The 15,722-nt window shown below is 38.2% G+C and overlaps 1 pseudogene; it reads left to right on the forward strand.

Moving 5' to 3' along the window:
• The window catches only part of LOC127665604 (ubiquitin-conjugating enzyme E2 G1-like), a 106,388-nt pseudogene that overhangs the window by 44,254 nt on the left and 46,412 nt on the right, over positions 1 to 15,722 (forward strand).

Here is a 15,722-nt window from a genome sequence, read left to right on the forward strand (position 1 = left end):
TTAACATCTTCTTCCCCCAGGTCCCCTGAACCCAGAGGGGAGGACATTCCATTTAGGGCTGATGGAGGGCTTGGTGGAGACATCCAATTTCGGGCCCCTGTGTCTCTCACTCTCTGTGTAATGTCTGGTTAGATCTCTATCTGTTCCCATCTGCTGCAGGAGGAAGCTTCTCTGATGCTGGCTGACGAAGGCACTGATCCTCTGTGGTTCTCCCGGATTGTAACTTGGTTATCACTGACTTAACAGTAATGTTTCTGTTTCTTTAAGCTCCTTCACAAGTAGAACTCTGAATTCCACTTCCTAACATTCTTGAGTAAATCTGATTTGTAAAGGCATATGAACACTTTATAGACTTGGCACACTAAAAATATTTAGTCATAAGCCAACAAATCAAACCCAGATATACTGACTTAAGTAAATGCCAATCATATTATATGTCAATGCTTGGTAAATTAGTATGTTAGTAAGTGCACAAAAACTCACACTTCAATTTTAAGATATTGTGAGAAGTTGGTAACCCATCAGTATATGTTTTTTTAAAGTAGTGAAATAACTTCTTGATTAAAAACTCCTACCACCACTGCAGAGTTTTCACACGTTCACTGTTGTTTCTTGGTGCCACCAGCTCTGCAGTTGTGACAGGGGAGGACAAAGCCATTTATTTTGTTTGTTTTTGCCGTTTGTTTTTAAATCATTCACCCAGAAATAACTAACTGCTATATTGTTTAGGAACTCCCCTTATACCAGTGGTTCTCAACTTTCCTAATGCTGCGAGTTGGGTCACATGATTGTGAAGGCTTGACAAAATTTAAATGTTGCTCTTTTTACCCATATAGACTTCCTTCTGAAGGCTTAGATTTTTCAAAATCTACTTTATCTAGGGTTCTTAAATGTTTCAACCATTCTTCTAACCTATCAACCAGGGGTAGGGGAAAAAGAAGGATAATAGGAAAGGGTGTTGTGGACTGTTCAGAAGTAATTCCTTGGGACGAGTCCATTCTTTGATGTTAGGATATCAGCAGTCCATTTCAATAGCAAGTACCAAACATGAATCAGTAGTGGCAGCATGATCCAGCAGAAACAGCAAGACTCTGCCAAATGGCACAAGTCAGGAAAGTGGCCAGAATGAGCTGGAATACCACGAGAAGTTCTTTTGTGTGTTTCTAAGACCAGGAAAGCATTGCGGGCATGTAGCAGTGCAAGAGTGTCCTCATTGTGAGTTTCTATTTATGTCCTTTCTAAACATCATGTACCCTCTGAAGTGTCTGTTTTCAGCAAAACAGCACATGCATGTTCTCTCACACAACAGCTTGCAGAAAAAAAAACACGACACAACTGAGTTGTTAAAGAAACCAGATATTTCCACTTCATCCTCACCTTTATTTTCCAGATTAGTAGCTTGGTTTTCATCTATGCCTGTTTTATTATTTAGACTGACCATTTAATTTTTCATTTTGGCAATCGTTTTAAATTTACTTTCTTCGCTTTTTCTTTCTTCCCTTCCCCTTTCCTTTTGTCTCCCTCCTCCCCCCCATCCCTACCACTGATTTGTATGCCTGTACTTGCATATGTAATATGTGCATGGAGGTCCAGGCCTGTGCAGCATAGGAGACTCATCAGGCATTTTCTTTATCGCTGTCTGGTTTATGTATCAGCCCTTGAGACAGGGTCTCTTACTAAACCTGAAGATTAAGGTCTTAACTAGGCTAGTGAGCTCCATTAATATGTGCTTGTTTCTATCTTTTCTCTATGTGTGGGTTACAAGCATACATGGCCATGCCCTGCTTTTTTTTTTTTTTAATTTATTGCACTTAGGTCCTTGTGTTGGCAGAAAAAAGCACTTTTACATACTCTGCAATCACCCCAGTCCTCATTTCTAATTTCTTATTAAAAGTTTTGTTTATTGTGTATATGGTGTGGCTATGAATGTGTGTGTAAGGGCACATACACATACGCTTACATATAAGCTTACATGTGTTCATTTCTTCTACTATGGGTCTAGAGATCAAACTCTGCCAGGCACGTATGGCATGTTAGGACAGCTAGGAAACTGTGTATAAAAATGAAAACAGGGGAAACAACAACAATCAAAAGCCAAAATACCTGAAACATATGCCCTACCCATCTCTGTCTTGATTGTTATACTCCCTTTTCTTCTCAGCCTTCCTCTAACTAGAATACTTTTCACTTACTGTGTGTATCATTCCAGGGGGCCCTTGGAGACTATTGTCTTTTTTAAATTACAGTATAGACCCTATGGGTCAAGTAATAAATAACATTGGAGCGAAAAGGGAGGTATTGTGACTGGTTTCCTTTAAAATGGTTCTTTCATAATTTCATTTTTAAAATGAGCTAGATAAAAAGTTATTTTTTTTCTGTAGGAAGGGTAAGACAATACTCTGAAGATAATGTGGTTATTTTATAGTGGTTTGAGTAGATAACATTGATCCTCTAATTTAATTAAACGGTTTCTTCAGTCCCTGGGCGCATATTTTTATAAATAGTTTAAATTGGAGAATTAACAATGCCCAAAGTGAAATATTCTATGAATCCTTTATTACTTCAAAATGTTATAGATAAAATTTTCAAAGAAGATTTATTTTTATTAAAATGTTTTTGATTTGTTTGTTTAATGTGTGTTTATTTTATATTTTATGTGTGTTGATGTTTTGCCTGCATGTATGTTTGTGTGAGGGTGTTGGATCCTTGGAACTGGAGTTATAGACAGTTTCAAACTGCCTTGTGGGTGCTGGGAATTGAAGTCAGGTCCTGTGGAAGAGCAGACAGTGCTCTTAAATCTTAGCCATCTCCCCAGCCCAATGTGTGTGAGTGTTAATGGGTGGTTTTGCCTCCATGTATGAGTTTTTTGTTTTTGTTTTTTGTTTTTGTTTTTTGTTTTGTTCTGAGGCAGGGTTTCTCTGTGTAGCCCTGGCTGTCCTGGAGCTCACTCTGTAGACCAGGCTGGCCCAAAAATCCGTCTGCCTCTGCCTCCCAAGTGCTGGGATTAAAGACGTGCGCCACTACTGCCCGGCTCCACATATGTTTTATGTGCTACATTCATACCTGGTGCTAGCAGAGGTCAGAAGGCATTGGATCCCTTAGAACTGAAGTTGCAGATGTTCTAAAGCCACCATGTTAGTCCTGGGAACCAGTCTGGGTTCCTTTGTAAAAACAGCAAGTGCTGCCAACAGCTAAAGCATCTCCAGCTTTTTCATATTTTTATCTATTTTGGTTTTCAAGACAGGGTTTCTGTGTAGTCTGGCTGTCCTGGAACTTTCTTTTGTAGACCATGCTGGCCTCAAAGTCAGAGATCCCGCTTCTTCCCAATTGTCAGGATTAAAGGTGAATGCCATCACTTCTAGCTATTACTGTTTTTGTTTTTGTTTTTTTCAAGACAGGGTTTGTTTGTGTAAACCTGACTGTCCAGGAGCTAGCTCTGTTCACCAGACTGGCCTTAAGTCACAGAAATGCATCTGACTCTGCTTCCCTATCACTGGGATTAAAGGAGTGTGTCACCCCCACATCCTCCCTCCAGTGTTTTATTTGTGTGTATGTGTATAAAATGTATTTATGTGTACTCATATATATGTGTTTGCCAGGTATACATACCTGCAGAGGCCAGAAGAGGGTGTCTGATTCTCTTTAGCTGAAATTGGTGGAATTACCACCTTACAAGGGTGCTGGGAACTAAACACAGGTTCTCGAAGAGCAGCATGTACTCTTAACCACTGAGCCTTTTTTCCAGCCTACTTTTAGGTAAAATTTAACTCCATTGAGAGTTTTCTAAATTAGTTATCTTTATATTATATTGAACATCTGTCTACTTGCCTATCTGTCCTTTATTACTAGAATGACAATTAGAAAATTGTCCTAAGAATTAATTATTTTTCAAAGTAGTTTTCTTATTTGAATTGTCTTTAAATATTGGGTTTATTAGACACTAGTAAAAATGCTTTTGTTTAGTAAAGAAGGCAGTCAATCTTTGTAATTGCTATAAAATAGTATACTAGAGAGTTGGGTAAACTATTGCTGTGGCATCTAGGGGTGAGACAAAACAGTAAAGTTGAAATGGCCCACAGCACTTGAGTGTTGCAGGATATTTGATCATACTGTGAATCCCCAAAGACTTTGATATTTACTGAAAAGACTTTGTGGTGGTGTATCTCAGCACTATCACACACCTTTACTCCAAGAACCAAAGTCAGTGCGAGGTCAAGAGGCAGTGAGCAAGTAATCAGCCCACAAGCAGTGAACATAAGTAAGCAGGAAGGAGGGTCTTTGCGTTGAAGGGTATTTAAGACAGTGTGGAGGAGAAAGTTTTTCCTTTTGGGACACTAGTTGAAAAGGAACATCAGCTGGATGTTTTGTTTTTCTCTGCTACACACACACACACACACACACACACACACACACAAGTGCGAGTTGGGCAGGGGTTTGTTTTTATTTTTTCCAGGAGAATAAAAGCAAAATCCTGTCCCAACCCTTGCTTGGGGATACTTAAAAGTGGTCTAGCACACTTAGGTTGTGGAGAGGGATCACCAGTCAATGCAGAACACTAAGCTCTTGAAAATATCCTTTGTTACTAAGTGATACCTAAGTATCCTAAGACTTCATTTCAAGAAGATGTTTACCCTAAGTTTACTTTAAGTAGGTCAGTTAGATAATATATAACTGCTTTATAGATCCTTGGCAGTAAATGCAGTTTGAGATTTCTTTCTTTTCTTTTTTGTTTTTGTTTTTTGTTTTTTGTTTTGTTTTGTTTTGTTTTGTTTTAGTTTTGGTTTTTTTGAGACAGGGTTTCTTCTCTGTATAGCCCTGGCTGTCCTGTAACTCACTCTGTAGACCAGACTGGCCTCGAAATCAGAAATCCGCCTGCCTCTGCCTCCCAGAGTGCTGGGATTACAGGCATGCACCACCACTACCCCATTTTGAGATTTGCTGCCATATTCAGCTTTGCCAAGATGAGTTTAGCTTTTCTTTTCTTTTTATCCCTCCATCCCTCCCTCTTTTTCTCCCGCACTTCCCCCCACCCAAAAATTGGCCAAAGGCTTAAACTAATCCATATTCTTGTAAACCAATTATTTTTTGTAGTCTAGAGATATGTGGATGTGTTTGGATAAAGACTGCAGTCTGAAAACCATTTACTTTTATCAATATTGTCCACATGTTTAAGAAAATATTACTTAAAAAGGATGGGAGAAATGACTCAATAGTTAAAGGTACTTACATAGAGGACTCCACATTTCCAGTACCCATGGTAGGGGAGGGAGGCTTACAACTGTCTGTAACTCCTGTTCAAGTAGACCTGATGCCCTCTTCTGGGCTCTACTGGCACCAATATGATCTGTGACATACTGTTATAAAAGTATTAATTTAAAAATTAGCTTCTAAAGTAATAGGTTTCCTTACAGCATTTTTAATATATACTTAGTTTTGGCTGATTCTTACCCATATCTCTATCAACCTGTCTGTTCCCATCAGTCCATCTGCTTTCATATCTGTGTCCTATCGCCTCTCATCTTGCTTTCATTTAAATTCACATATTTAACAACTAGAAACTAAGATTTACATATGAAAGTATACTATTTATCTTTCTGTGTCTGGGTTAACTGAATATACTTTAATTTTCTCTATTTTCCTGTGAAATCCATAATTTCATTTTTCATTATAGCTGAATACAAATCCGTAAAAATATGGAAAGCTTCATGAATTTCTATCAGTTTAACATAAATATATGTTTGAAACAATCACAGTCCACATGCTTTTGGTGGAGAGATAAAAAGATAGTTTTTGAAAACCACTTGCTTATTGCTTTCCTGTTATTTCTCTCTTGTGGCAACAATTTAAGTATCATGTTTTGGAGTCTCTTAACCTCCCCACTTCCCCAGAAGACAGAAAGCTGTATACCTAACCTGCCATAAGGACCCGAATAAATTGGGTGGTTGTGGCACATGTCTTAATTCTAGCACTCAGAAGGCAGAGGCAGGAAAATCTGAGTTTGAAGCCAGCTTGATCTACAGAGTGAGTTTTAGGAATGCCAGGGCTACACAGAGACATCCTGTCTTGAAACAAAGCAAAAGGTGTCGAAACAAAATTATGCTCTGGTGTGTGGGTGCCTGCATGTACGTGTACCATAGGCATGTCTGGTGCTGCTGAGGCCTGAAGAAGGCTCAGATCGTCTGGGATTGGAGATGGTTCTGAACTGTCAAGTGGGTGCTGGCAATCAAACCTGGGTCCTCAGGAGGAGTAGCCTGGACTCTTAATTGATGAACTACTTTTCCAGCCCCCAGAACCCTTTAAAAATTTACTTGATGTTTACAAGTGTTTGGTTTGCTTGCATTAAATGATTGTGTGCAGCCCATGTGGGTGGTAGGAACAGAACCTGGGTCCTCTGCAAGAGCAGCTAGTACTCTTTAACAACTGAGCAAAATTTCCCACCTATAAAAGTGACCTTTAGAAACACTATGTAGAGCCCGGTGGTGGTGGAGGCGGCGCATGCCCGTAATTCCAGCTCTCTGGGAGGCAGAGGCAGGCGGATTTCTGAGATCAAGGCCAGCCTGGTCTACAGAGTAAGCTCCAGGACAGCCAGGGCTATACAGAGAAACCCTGTTTGTTGTTTCAAAACCAAACAAACAAACAAAAAACCAAAACCAAACAAACAAACAAAAAAAACACCATGTAGCCTAAATTGTTCTTGAAGTCTTTCCTGTCTTCCTGTCTGCCTTACCCTCTCCAGTTCTAGGATTTCAGACATGAGCCACCACTCCCAAAAGATTGTATTTGTAGCTTTGTATCTATGTTCCTTAACTTGGGTTTATTTACTTTCAAAGTACTTGGAATTACATTAAGACATTGCTTTAAAAAATATGACATTGCTATATATAATAAGGTTGTACCAAGAACAGGAAGGGAATAATCAATCACTAAGTTATTTGAACAGAATTTAGAAAGTTTTCTGTGGGTTTGAATGATCATTTTCTTTCTTTCTTTCTTTTTGTTTTTTTCGAGATAGGGTTTCTCTGTGTAGCCCTGGCTGTCCTGGAACTAACTCTGTAGACCAGGCTGGCCTCGAACTGAGAAATCTGCCTGCCTCTGCCTCCCAAGTGCTGGGATTCAAGGCCTGTGCCACCATCGCCCAGCTGAATGACCATTTTCTAAAAATTAAATAGAATGATATATTAGGGTGTCTTTACCAGTCTGAAGTCAGATACCTAGTCATAGGTAACCTTGTAACTTACACATAGCCTTGTGTTGAGCCTTCTTAAAATTAATTAATTAGTTAATTAACTGACACTAGGTGTATCTGTAGCTGTCATGGAACTTGCTCTTGTAGACCAGACTGTCCTCAAACTAAAGAGATTCACCTGCTTCTGCCTTGCATTGTACTTTTACTGCATATATGTCTCTGTGGGGGTGTTGAGTATCCTGGAACTGAAGTTACAGACAATTGTGAGCTGCCTCAGAAGTTCTGGGAATTGAACCTGGATCCTTTGGAAGAACAGCCAGCATTTTTAACTGCAGAGTCATCTCTTCAGCACCTTGTATTGATTGTCTGTCTGTCTGTATGTATGTATGTATGTATGTATGTATATTTGTATGTATGTACCAGTGTTACTTACAGGAGCATAGATATCTTACCAGTGGTTACACCACTGAGGAAAATGTCTCACCATTCTCCAGCAACCACTAACTACCTATGAATCCTCAGAGAGGGGTGGAACTTCATGAAGCCCTCCTCCAGCAATTGGTAACTACTTATAAATGCTCATGAAAGGGTGTGGGACTTACAAACCTTAAAAAAACAAAAAGGCAAGCTGGGTAGTGGTGGTGGTGGTGGTGGTGGTGGTGGTGGTGGTGGTGCACACCTTTAATCCTAGCACTTGGGAGGCAGAGGCAGGCAGATTTCTGAGTTCGTGGCCAGCCTGGTCTACAGAGTTTCAGGACAGCCAGGGCTACACAGAAAAACCCTATCTCAAAAAAAAAAAACAAAAAATAAAAACAAAAAAACAAAAACAAACAAACAAACAAAAAAACCAAAAAGTTTTGAGAAACCTCAAATAACCTTAAGATCTCAATGGCTTCAAACACAGGGGATTCTTTATTTGTTAAAGTTGGCAAGCATCTCTAATCCATGATATTACTGAGTAACAGAGTAACCATCATCTGAAATGTTGGTAGAGCTTTCTGGAAGCTCCTGCACAGTAATTTAAATACTCTTGACTACAAATGATTTTGATGCATTGTGAGTTTTACGGTGTTAATTGCATCTAGTCACAGTGTTATGTTAGCCACACACCTAGTCACAATTATGTTGAGGCCCAATAAGATAACCTTAGCTGTTAACAGCAGCATTAATAACTACTACATTTTATTACAACGTATTTGTAGAACTTGGCATATTGTAGATACTAAGTAAATATATGCTAAATGAATTGTAGTGATAAGAATCTGTTTAATTTTGCCTGACAATGGTGGTGCATGCCTTTAATCCCAGCACTTGGGAGGCAGAGGCAGGTGGATTTCCAGTTTCAGGTACAGAGAAACCCTGTCTTGAAAAACAAAACAAAACAAAACAGAACAAAATGTCATTTAAAAGAATCCGTTTAATTTTAATCTCTTTTGGGGATGTTAGGAAAGGAATACTTGTTTTGGGCTACTGGCACATTATATTGTAAATAAGTTTTTTATTCACTCTTGGAGTCCAAAAGTGGTCATCAGACTCTCTGGTACTGGAATTACATAGCTAGTTATGGGTGCTGGGAATTGAATTGTGGTTATTTGAAAGGTCAGTTAGTGCTATTAACACTGAACCATCTCTCCAGCACCTAAGCAATCTTTTGGATAATAGAATTTCTAGTCAAATTAGCATTCTCAGTGTTTTTTTTTTTCCTCAAACATTCTTTTTTAAATCTTCTTTTTTAAAGATTTATTTATTTTATGTATGTGAGTACACTGTCACTCTCTTCAGACACACCAAAAAAGGGCATCAGATTTCATTACAGATGGTTGTGAACCACCGTGTGGTTGCTGGGAATTGAACTCAGGACCTCTGGAAGTGTAGTCGGTGCTCTTAACTGCTGAGCCATCTCTCCAGCCCTCCCTCAGACATTTTTGTTTCTCCTTCTCCTTCACCTCTGCTTACTTATCTTCCTCATTGTATTCACTTTGGTTCTTGTCAAAACTGCAAGCTTTACTTATGAAAACTTACTGCAGCAATTCATCTATGATGAACAGTGGGACCTGAGCATGATTGGCTGTCTAATTCATGTATTTAGTATATATACTTATTGTGAACTAGCATTATTAAAATTTAGTGTTTATTTAATTAGTATAAAAATATTCATGTAAAGCCTTTGAGAAAGTAGAAAGCATCCATGAGAGTTAAAATTAGTCTTCAGATTAATGGTATAAAATCAATTTATAAAAACTAAATTGTGTTGAGCTAATGAGATGACTTAGCAGGTAAAGGCATTTGTAACTATATCTGATGATTTGAGTTTGATCCTCTGAACCTACTTGATGATAGGAGGAGAGACTATTCCTGCAAGTTGTCCTCTGACTGTGGTATGCTGCACATGTACAAGCACACATAAAAATCATGTAATTAAAAGTAAAATTAAAAGTTGTATTGACAAGCAATTCTGAACTCTATATTGTTGAAATATCAGTAATAGGTGCTACTTTTAGTAAAACTCATTTAAAAGGTACAGTTGAGTTATTCAGCACTTTAAATGCAAATTATGTGAACTCATCTCCATTTTGTGGTTTTGTTATATTCTTCCTCTGCCTTTTTCATTTTGAGTCCCTGAAATCTGTTCTATTTTTACTTGTGTGTCAACATACTGAAGCCATCTCTGCTGTCATGCTTTGAAGATCAGCAAGAGATACTCCCCTGTAAGATGAGAGTTGTATAATAGGTGACTATTAGAGGCATAAACAAGTCTTGGTAAATCTGGAGATGTTTGTTTGTTTGTTTTTCCAAGCACTAGCAATGTAATACCAAATGCTTGTTGGTGCTATGACTGAAGAAACTTTTATTTACTATGTATTTATTGTACATTGTTACAGAAGACTTTGTGCTTCCTAGGCAAGTACTCTGTCCTAGACCTGCCTACTTAATTCTTTAAATCTCTTTTTAAGTGTCCAAGAGAGGGCTGGAGAAATGGCTCAGCGGTTAAGAGCACTGACTGCTCTTCCAGAGGTCCTGAGTTCAATTCCCAACAACCACATTGTGGCTCACAACCATCTGTAATAGGAATCTTGATGCCCTCTTCTGGTATGTCTGAAGACAGCAACTCTGTGTGTGTGTGTGTGTGTGTGTGTGTGTGTGTGTGTGTATGTGTGTATAAAATAAATAACTCTTTAAAAAAGAGGGCCAGGGATGGTGGCACATGCCTTTCTTTAATTCCAGCACTTGACAGGCAGAGGCAAAAGGATCTCTGAGTTTGAGGCCAGCCTGATTCACATAGGGAGTTTCATGACAGCCATGGCTATATAAAGAGACCCTGTCTCAAAAACCAAAACAAATAAAAAAAAAACCCTACTATATCTCTTGTTATAAAATGACAGTTGAATAGAATTAAAATCCAAGTTAAGCAACCCTTAAACTTTTAGGCCACTAGACTTTGGTCAAGACTTAGATTGAAAACGTTCATTCTTTATATTTATTTTAAATGGCATCTTTACTGAATATTATGGCATGTATATATAATGATATGCCCAACTATTTTTAATTTTATGATTTTATTATAGTACATGATTTGTGTGATAAAATATTGCAAATAAAATTTAAAAATTATATAATAAGATTAACCAGACACAGTGTTTATAAACTTCAGCGAACTATACAGTTAAAGAAATGTAAGGAAAATAATAAAGGAATGGATACTAAATACTCTTGGGGGCCAGGATTTAATTTTTTTCCTTTTTTTTTTAAATTTAAAACAGGGTCTAACTATCCTTAGGTGGCTGGTCTGGAACACATAGACATCATCAGCCTTTGTCTGCCTCTGTCTCTGTGTCTCAAGGGCTAGAATTATAGGCATATACCATTAAATCTGGCATTTTTTTGTATTTGTGTCTGGCTGTTTAGTATTGTCACTTTACCTGTCCCCTCTGGATACCTGGATTGTGTCAGATTGCATAAGACATTTTTTGGGAAAGATTTATTTTTGGTTATGTCTATGTACACCACATGGGTGCAGATGTCTTACATGCCAAAAAAGATGGTGTCAGATTCTCTGGAACTGGAGTTACAGACTGTTGTGAACAACCTTGAAATGGGTGCTGGGAACAGAACCCAGGTTCTTTGGGAGAACACCAAATGTCTCATGCCACTTTAATAATGAAATAATTTGTTTGTAAACTGATTCAATTTTTTAATGCGCATGTTTGCAAGTTGAAGCTTGATCTTTAGTATCCATATTAAGTTCACCTAACAACGCTTATCTGAGTTTTGAATTGTGGTAATTTTTGGATCTTCCTTAGTCTGGATGGCATGATGGCTTCAGAAAGAAAAGAAGCTTTACTTTGTCTTTCCAAGTTAAAGTATTTTCTGCTGAATTTTGCCTTTTATTTTTCTACCTCCTTAATCTGGGATAGTCTTTATTAGAATGGGGTAGATTAGTTTTGTGCAAAGCTGTCTTATTAGTTAGCTGGGTGTTTTATATTGACTAGAATAAAGAGAAGAAATAAATTTGCTGGAGAAATGGTTTAGTGGTTAAGAGCACTTGTTACTCTTGCAGAGAACCTGGTTTTGGTTCCCAGCACCTACATAGGATATAACAATTGTGTGACTCCAATTTCAGAGGATCTGATATCCTCTTCTGCCCCCTATGGGCAATGCAGGCTTTTGGTGAACAGACACAAAAGCAGGCAAAACACCCAATACACATACCCTTCCTCCCCCTTCTTCCCCACCCTCCCCCAAAAAAGAAAAAAACAATTCCAAGAGAATAGGTTACAAAGTACAACAATATATTGATTTTTTTCCCCACTGAAAAAAAGCAGTACTACCTAGAGCAATGACTATAAGTCCAGGACTGGAAATATTTAGAACACCTTGTCATAGTAAAAGCAAGCAAATAATTAACCATCACTGTACTGGTAGCTTGAAAGACTTCATATTGGGCAGATTATACTGAGACAATATGGGCAGATAAAAGAATAATTCCTGGGATTTGAAGCACAATGACTTATTATTAACATAACAATAAAGTTATTAACAGCACAACACCCTTAGACATCTTAAGATGTTTTAGAATCAAGTTATCTGAGGCAATAGTAAAGAACCAAGTGTTTTGGTGTACGTGTTTATGTGCATGTATGTATAGGCAGATTTCAGTGTCAGGTTAAATATCTTCATCTGTCACTTAATACTTTATTTAGCACACCCCCAACCCCACTTAAAAAAGAAAAAAAAAAAAGAAGACAATGTCTCACTTAGTAGCCCTAACTGTCCTGAACTCAGTATGTTCAAGCACCATTTGGCTTTGAACTCAGAGATAGATCCACTTTTCTAGGCCTCCTGAGGGTTAGCATTAAAGGTGCAATCCACCTATGCTTAGTTCATTTTACTTTTTAACTGTTTATTATTTTTACTTTTTATTCTGTATGTGTGGGTGTTTTGCCTGCTTGTGTGCCTCTATGAACTACTCCTCTGCCTCCTGCCTAAGAGCCAGAAAAAAGGTATCCTCTGGATTAAATTATAGTTGTAAGCAGCCATGTGTTGGGATTCAAACTAGGTTCCCTGATAGAGTAGCCAGTACTCCTAATTCTAATTTTCTCTCCCACTTTCTTCTTTTGTTGATTCTTTTCCTCTTCCTCCTTTTTTTGGAGGAGGCAGGAATTCTCTGTAGCCCCTACTGACCTGGACCTTCATTTCTTTGTTGTAAACCAGCCTAGTCTTGAACTCAAGAGACCCAACTGCCTCAGTGAACCAAGTGCTGGGATTAAAGGCAGGTACCACTATATCCAGCTTTTAAAATTTTTTTCTACTATTTTTTTTATTTTTAAGATGGTATTTTCCACTGAACCTGGAACTTGATGCTTATGATTAGCTAGAAAAGTTGCCCAGCAACTACAGGGATTCTACTGTTTCTATTTGTACAGAGATTGCAGGAGTATACTGCCACACCCGGGTGTTACATTGAGTGCTGGGATTCTGAACTAAGATCGGAATCATTTAGTAGTCTGAAGCATCACATTGCTTTCAGATGTTGCATTTACCTGAAATAAACCTCAATATATGAAAGTTAATGGACAATTCCAGAGTAGACTATTTTTGAGTTTTAAATTGTATACCTTTCTGAATATTAGGATGAACTCCCAAATTGTCCCGTTCTACTTACCCATAATACAAACCATCCTTTTATTTGGTGTATTCATACTGTAGCCTGGAGTCACTTAAGTTGTAATGCTTCCTTATCCCTGTGTTCAAATAACCCTTTACTAAGAGCTGCGATGCTGGCAACTCATAAAGAAGACCTGCCAAGGACTTCATTTGAGCAAAAAGTTTGTATGTTTGTTTTTTATATAAGTACGCTGTAGCTGTCTTCAGACACACCAGAAAGGGGCATTGGATCCCATAACAGATGGTTGTGAGCCACAGTGGTTGCTGGGAATTGAACTCAGGACCTCTGCAAGAGCAGTCAGTGCTCTTAACCTCTGAGCCATTTCTCTAGCCCTGTTTTTTTTTGTTTTTTTGTTTTTTGTTTTTTGTTTTTTGTTTTGCTCGCTCTCTCTCTTTCTTTCTTTTACATTACTAAAAAGCTGTTACTGGGTGGTGGTAAGGCAGAAGCAGACAGATTTCTGAGTTCAAGGACAGCCTGCTTTACAGGGCAAGTTCTAGGACAGACTGGGATACACAGAGAAACCCTATCTTGAAAAACAAAAAATTAGGAAAGGAAAATCATATGCTTAGGTTATTTAGATGTATGGTTAGGAATGAACTCAATTTGTGAAAGTGTGAAAAAGGAAAAGGACTCATGTAGTATGCACTTTATATTGCAAAAAAAATTCCTTTTCTAGTGGCATTCACTCACATACACATACACACACACACACACACACACACACAGACACTAATTGATTTAAGAAATTAAGAAAATATGGTGGTGATGGCGCACACCTTTAATCCCAGCACTTGGAAGGCAGAGGCAGGTGGATTTCTGAGTTCGAGGCCAGCCTGGTCTACAGAGTGAGTGCCAAGACAGCCAGGGCTATACAGAGAAACTCTGTCTTGAAAAAAACCGACCCCCCTCCAAAAAAGAAAATATTTCTTGATTGGGTTTCTTGTTATATTTGTTCTTTCTTATTAATTCCTCACATTAACAAATCTAATTTACTTTTGAATAGTGACTTGGCCCCGTCTTAAAGCATTACTGTTATTTTAGAAACCCAGTGGAGTTTTAACATTTGTTTTCCCTAGTTTTTTTTTTAAATACTAATAATCATTCCCCCCCCCCCAGAGGTAGCTACTCTAGCAACAAAAGGCTATCTGTTGCAGTTGAAGAGAAATTTACTAGTGGGATCCCCCTCCCCACCTGCAAAAATAAAAGTTTGAAAAACAGTAGTAAAATTATCTCTTTTTCCTATGTAGGCCAAGAGGGCTTGCCCTGGTTATAGTCTCAATATTTTAAGTCATAGGATCATGTAAAATTTTGACTTGCTAGCATTAAACTTCTGATATATAAAATGAAAGCTTTAGATTTAATTCCAAATTTACCAAATAATTTGAGTGCATACTTCCCAGAATAGCAACATAAAGTAAGTCAAAGAATGAACAGCATAAAATTCTTGCTAGCATAAGAGAGATAATGAGCTAGACAATTAAGTTAGAAGTTCTTTTTTTTTTTAAGATTTATTTATTATTATATGTAAGTACACTAGCTGTTTTCAAACACTCCAGAAGAGGGCGTCAGATCTCGTTACGGATGGTTGTGAGTCACCATGTGGTTGCTGGGATTTGAACTTAGGACCTTTGGAAGAGCAGTCAGTGCTCTTAACCACTGAGCCATCTCTCCAGCCCTAAGTTAGGAATTCTAACCTATTAGTGATGAGTGAGAAGATTGGTGATGTGGATGGGTTGGGGGTAGCATGTTGATTGTCTGAGGGACTAGCTTTCTAGGTGGAGAGAAGAACCAGCACAGAAGCACTGAAGTGGGCAGAGGGACTTACATTGCCTGGGGCACATGGGGTCTTGGTATTAGTGGGGTGAATGTTGGCTTTTACTCTCTCTCTCTCTCTCTCTCTCTCTCTCTCTCTCTCTCTCTCTCTCTCTCTCTCTCTCTCTCTCCTCTTGAGGCTAAATGGTTCAATAAGGAAATAAGTAGTAGATACAAAGAACTTAAATCTTTGTGCACTAGTTTTTTAAGAGTCACAGGAACTGATGGAGGATAGGAAAAGAGTGAGGAAAACAAAACAAAATCAAATTTGGTTGGTCTGTAAGACAAGCAAAGGAAGTTTTACATAGAGGTCAGGTAAGGTAGGGATGAGGTTGCCACTGGAGATGAATGTTACTTTGAGGGTGGCAGTTTCAGTGAAGTGGGCCAAAGCTTGGTCTGAGCTTGGGAGAATGAAAGGAAAGTGAGTATAGGAAATGAAAACAACTGTTTAAATTGTACCTCAAAGGGCAAAAGGAAGCACCTGAAGCTAGGGTGTTTCATTTTTGTTTTGGTAAAATTGCAGAATTGTTAGCATATTTAATATTGAGATTGAATTTA

This window comes from Apodemus sylvaticus, chromosome 15, assembly GCF_947179515.1.
Source record: "Apodemus sylvaticus chromosome 15, mApoSyl1.1, whole genome shotgun sequence".
Classification (NCBI taxonomy): domain Eukaryota; kingdom Metazoa; phylum Chordata; class Mammalia; order Rodentia; family Muridae; genus Apodemus; species Apodemus sylvaticus.